The sequence below is a fragment of the Oncorhynchus mykiss genome, chromosome 10, assembly GCF_057628025.1.
Source record: "Oncorhynchus mykiss isolate SJ-2025 chromosome 10, ASM5762802v1, whole genome shotgun sequence".
In the NCBI taxonomy this organism is placed as follows: domain Eukaryota; kingdom Metazoa; phylum Chordata; class Actinopteri; order Salmoniformes; family Salmonidae; genus Oncorhynchus; species Oncorhynchus mykiss.
The window spans coordinates 14,624,207-14,629,946 of record NC_143031.1 but is presented as its reverse complement, the minus strand read 5'-3'; the positions used below and the strand labels follow the sequence as shown (position 1 = coordinate 14,629,946).

Here is a 5,740-nt window from a genome sequence, read left to right as displayed (position 1 = left end):
GACAAAAATTCCAAATTATAGCCATAATGTCCACAGAAACATGTCTGACGTTTTTTTATAATCAATCCTCAGGGTGTTTTTCAAACATCTATTCGATAATATATCAACCGGGATGGTTGGCTTTCCACTACGACCGGGAGTAACAATGGCCGCCTTTCTCTTTTGCGCACAATTCACTCTGAGAGCCCCCACCTATCCACTTACGCAATGTGGTCGTTCACGCTCATTCTTCAAAATAAAAGCCTGAAACTATGTCTGAAGACTGTTGACACCTTGAGGAAGCGATAGGAAAAGGAATCTGGTTGATATCCCTTTAAATAGAGCAATGGGAGGCTATGGAACATGGAGTTTTCAAAACAGAAGCCACTTCCTGGTTTGATTTTTCTCAGGGTTTCGCCTGCAATATCAGTTCTGTCATACTCACAGACAATATTTTGACAGTTTTGGAAACTTTAGAGTGTTTTCTATCCTAATCTGTCAATTATATGCATATTCTAGCATTTGGTCCTGAGAACTAGGCTGTTTACTCTGGGAATGTTATTTTTCCAAACATAAAAATAGTGCCCCCTAGCTTCAAGAGGTTAACTGCCTTGTTCAGGGGCAGAATGACAGATTTTTACCTTGTCAGCTCGGGATTCGATCTTGCAACCTTCCGGTGACTACTCCAACACTCTAACTACTAGGCTACCTGCCGCCTCTTAATTAAGATCACAGTGCAGTTATCACAAAATATACAGTTTTCTGTCTTATAGGCTATAAAGGCCTGGGAAAGTTGTGTAATTCAAATAAAACCAGAGAATGAGGCGAACTTTAGGTTACTTTGGTGAATTTGCAAGGAATGCAATACAAGGCATTGCAATATGCAGATTACCAAAACATATGAGCAAGCTTCTGCCTGACCCTCCTCTCGCTCCCTCCTGCTCTGTCTCTTGGCTAATGATGCAAGTGTGTGTTCAGTCTTCGGTCTGTCTAGCGTAGAATATCCTAGCCTATTCATGGAACCAATGTCGCTGGGATACAGAGGTATCTTCAGGCCAGTCTTGCGACTACGGGGTAGCCTAGTCTTTGTTTTTGCCTCATATGAAACTACAGTAAGCTACCGGTAGTCTTTATCGATGACCCTTTTCAGACATAATGGAATGTGGCCCGATGAAAGCGCACCGGCTATGGCATGATTGTTTGTCTATCTGTTAGGGTAGGCTACACTACGGATTTTTAAATGCCTGCACGAAACCTTCTCTAGATATGAACGGGCATTTTAGTCTGTAAATGAATGAGGCTTCTAAAGCGGACCAAAATTGACCAAAACTGTTAATCAAATAATCTTGAGTTGCTGCATGCAGCCGGAGAACAGACCAATCACTGAACAAAAATATAAACACAACATGTAAAGTGTTGGTACCATGTTTCATGAGCTGAAAAAAAAGACCCCAGATATTTCCCACACACAAAAAAAGTTTATTTCTATCAATTCTTTTGCACAAATTAATTTACTTTCCTGTTAGTGAGCGTTTCTTCTTTGCCAAGACAATCCATTCACCTGACAGATGTGGCATATCAAGAAGTTGATTAAACAGCACGATCATCACACAGGTACCCCTTGTGCTGGGGACAATAAAAGGCCACTAAAATGTGCAGTTTTGTCACACAACACAAGGCCACAGATGTCTCAAGGTTTGAGGGAGTGTGCATTTGGCATGCTGACTGCAGGAATGTCCACCAGAGCTGTTGCCAGAGAACGTAATGTTAATTTCTCTACTATAAGCCGCTTCCAACGTTGTTTTAGAGAATTTGACGGTATGTTCAACTAGTCTCACAACTGCAGATAACGTGTCTGTCGTCGTGTGAGCGAGCAGTTTGATGATGTCAATGTTGTGAACAGAGTGCCCCATGGTGGCGGTGTGGTTAGGGTGTGGGCAACCATAAGCTACGGACGACGAACACAATTGCATTTTATCGATGACAATTTTAATGCACAGAGATATTGTGACAAACTCCTGAGGTCCATTGCCGTGCCATTTATCCTGCATCACCTCATGTTTCAATAAAGCACGGCCCCATGTTGCAAGGATCCTGGAAGATGAAAATGTCCCAGTTCTTCCACTGCCTGCATACTGAGCAGAAATGTCAAACTTAAAAAAAAGGTTTCTGTAACCAACAGATGCATATCTGTATTCCCAGCTGTGTGAAATTCATAGATTAGGGCCTAATGAATTTATTTCAATTGACTGATTTCCTTATATAAACTGTAACTCATTTTGAAACATTTTGAAATTGTTGCATATTGCGTTTATATTTTTGTTCAGTATACTTTCCAAGTTTGTTAAATACCGTGACTTACCAAGACATTTAGTAGAAATAAAACACATCTAGCTACCATACCATAAAAAACAGCATACAAAATAACACAGCAGCACATCAATCAGAGACTATTACTGTTGCTAAGGGAACAATACAGAACATTATGCCAGAACAGAACTCTACTGTTGATTTTCTCTTAGCGTTTTAATGGTAAGCCAATCAAATAAAATGCAGTTTAAACGTTAAGTGAAACTGTCCGATTGTCACATCCCTTGTTTGTACCTACCTGATGCCATTAGCTAGGTTATCTGTATCTGGCTGCCTTTCAGCAACATAACTTAAGAGCTAGATTTTTCAGTTGGTCAAGATGAGATTTTCCACCTCCACCCCATCGTTCTTGGGGTGAGGTAACACAGAACTAGAAGTATTCTACAGCCTGATCTCTGGGTGAACAACCTGCTGTTCCCCGCTCTGGCTGCACTCAACAGTGGAGGTGATTGAGTGAGCCGATTGGAGGCTCTGACGGGTGCAGGCACAATACTCAGGACCTACTGCGAGTTCCATTGGGCCTGCCAGTCTCTCCTAGCCCCTGCTTACCCCGCCTTCCCCTGCTTGCCAGGACTGCAGTTAGTGGCCCTCCATAAAGTACAGTACAGAACCATACAGCCAGACGACACCTGTGAGTGCAGGGAGAGTCATCAATCACGACGACAACACGATTGACCACAGGCACCTCAAGTAATCTCATCAAGGATATGGATTCATATTTTGCCAGAGAGGTTAAGGACTGTATTATAATTTATCCATTGATTTGGAAGGGACAGGGGTGGGAAATCTCCAGTGTATTATACCTGGGTGACCTCTTAGGAAGCATTTGAATTACTGGCAGCCATTCTGCCGGGCTCAAATAATAGCATGTCATTGAAAATCTGATTAAGCAAACTTCTGGTTTTAAAAGGAAAAAAATCACACATTTTAAATGTTATATAATTGTTGTGCATCTCTGAGCAATGTTCTATCGATTCCCAGGGTCAGTTGGTGTTTTTGGGGCTACCCAAGAGGAAACGGGGATGTTACAGAGGCAATAAAGGTCAAATAAAGGTAAAGGTAAAACAACAAAAAAAGAGGTCGGATCCTGGCGAGATTAAGGCAAAGGGAGAACCGTCCGCCTCTTCCCTCCTTTCTACTGGCCAAGATGGATGACCCTTACACCTCCAAAGGGAGTTTTCAGCTGTTATTATTTTATTTTTTTCACCTTTATTTAACCAGGTAGGCTAGTTGAGAACAAGTTCTAATTTACAACTGCGACCTGGCCAAGATAAAGCAAAGCAGTGTGACACAGACAACAACACAGAGTTACACATGGAGTAAACAACAAACAAGCCAACAACACAATAAACAAGTCAATGACACAGTAGAAAAAAATAAAGTCTATATATATAGTGTGTGCAAAAGGTATGAGGAGGTAGGCAATAAATAGGCCATAAGAGCGAATAATTACAATTTAGCAGATTAACACTGGAGTGATAAATGAGCAGATGATGATGTGCAAGTAGAGATACTGGTGTGCAAAAGAGCAGAAAAGTAAATCAAATAAAAACAGTATGGGGATGAGGTAGGTAGATTTGGTGGGCTATTTACAGATGGACTATGTACAGCTGTAGCGATCGGTTAGCTGCTCAGATAGCTGATGTTTAAAGTTGGTGAGGGAAATAAAAGTCTCCAACTTCAGCGATTTTTGCAATTTGTTCCAGTCACTGGCAGCAGAGAACTGGAATGAAAGGTGGCCAAATGAGGTGTTGGCTTTGAGGATGATTAGTGAGATGTACCTGCTGGAACGTGTGCTACGGGTGGGTGTTGTTATCGTGACCAGTGAACTGAGATAAGGCAGAGCTTTACCTAGCATAGACTTATAGATGACCTGGAGCCAGTGGGTCTTTATGATGACTGTTGTATACATTCCAGGACAAGAAAGGACAAGAAAAATAACTAGCGGGCACTTAATTATACGAGACTAAGACCAAGCAGGAAAATTTACATCCAAAAGCTGCTTTTCTGGTTGCCGGCGATTTTTAACACGTAATGCCCAACTTCCATCAACACGTCTCCCTCATCACCAGGGGCACTGAAGACTACTGTTCTTCTACACACAGGCAAGCATACAAGGCCCTCCCTCGTCCGCCATTTGGCATATCAGATCATGACTCCGTACTCTTGCTTCCTGTTTACAAGCAGAAGCTCAAACAGGGAATACCCATGACTCGCTCCGTTGAGAAATGGTCACCAGAATCAGAGATTATGTTTGAATTATGTTTTGGAACTCCGCCAACAACATCAACGTCACCGGCTTCATTAGGAAATGCATCGGCGATGTTGTCCCCACAGTAAAAGTTAGCTACTTCCCCAATCAAAAGCCATGGATTTACACAGAGGTTGGCGCAAAACTAAAGGACAGGGCTACCACATTCAGGGCTATCACAGACAACCCTGAGGCTACGGCTGAGGACAGGAACAAGTACAACAAGTCCCACAATGACCTCTGCAGAGTCATCAAACAAGCAAAAGGACAATATGAAAAAGGCGGGGCTGCAGTGGAGCGGGTCAAGAGCGTCAAGTCCCTCGGTTCCTCTGTGTCCTTACACTTGCGCACAGTCATGAAGAAGGCGCGATAGCCCCTCTTCCCCCTCAAAAGGTTGAAAAGGTTTGGCAAGGGTCCTCAAGTTCTATAGTTGTACCATTTAGAGCATTGACTGGCTGCATCACTGCTTGGTAGAGGGTGCTGTGGACAGCCCGGTACATTACTGGGGCCGAGCTCCCTGCCGTCCAGGACCTCTATATCAGGCGGTGTAAAAGGAAGGCCTGGAAAATCATTAAAGACTCCATCCACCCAAGCCATAGACTGTTCTCTCTGCTTCTGCACGGCAAACGGTACCAGTGCATCAGGTCTGATACCAGCAGACTCCTAAATAGCTTCTATTTCCATGCCATAAGACTGCTAAATATCTAACTAAATGGCTAACAAAACGGCTAACAAAATGGCTTCATGGACTTTCTGAGTTGACCTTTGTCTCTATGCACACTCACAGGGTCCTACACACACTGACACTGCAACACATAAACACTCACTCCATTATCATACATACAGCATGGTTTTCCCCATTAGGCACGGTCGCATGGTGCACCCCCTTTCCCCGTTAGGCACGGTCGCATGGTGAACCCCCTTTTCCCGTTAGGCACGGTCACATGGTGAACCCCCTTTCCCCGTTAGGCACGGTCGTATGGTGAACCCCCTTTCCCCGTTAGGCACGATCGCATGGTGAACCCCCTTTCCCCGTTAGGCACGGTCGCATGGTGAACCCCCTTTCCCCGTTAGGCATGGTCGCATAGTGAACCCCCTTTCCCCGTTAGGCATGGCCGCATAGTGAACCCCCTTTCCCCG

At 43.8% G+C, this 5,740-nt stretch overlaps 1 long non-coding RNA gene across 1 annotated transcript; it reads right to left on the bottom strand.

Moving 5' to 3' along the window:
• Positions 1-1,437: 1,437 nt before the first annotated feature.
• Positions 1,438-3,926, bottom strand: LOC149979941 (uncharacterized). The gene is made up of 2 exons (XR_016483579.1): positions 2,899-3,926; positions 1,438-2,114 (listed from the first exon to the last, which is right to left on the bottom strand). It is a non-coding gene; the product is annotated as an uncharacterized LOC149979941 (long non-coding RNA).
• Positions 3,927-5,740: the final 1,814 nt, after the last annotated feature.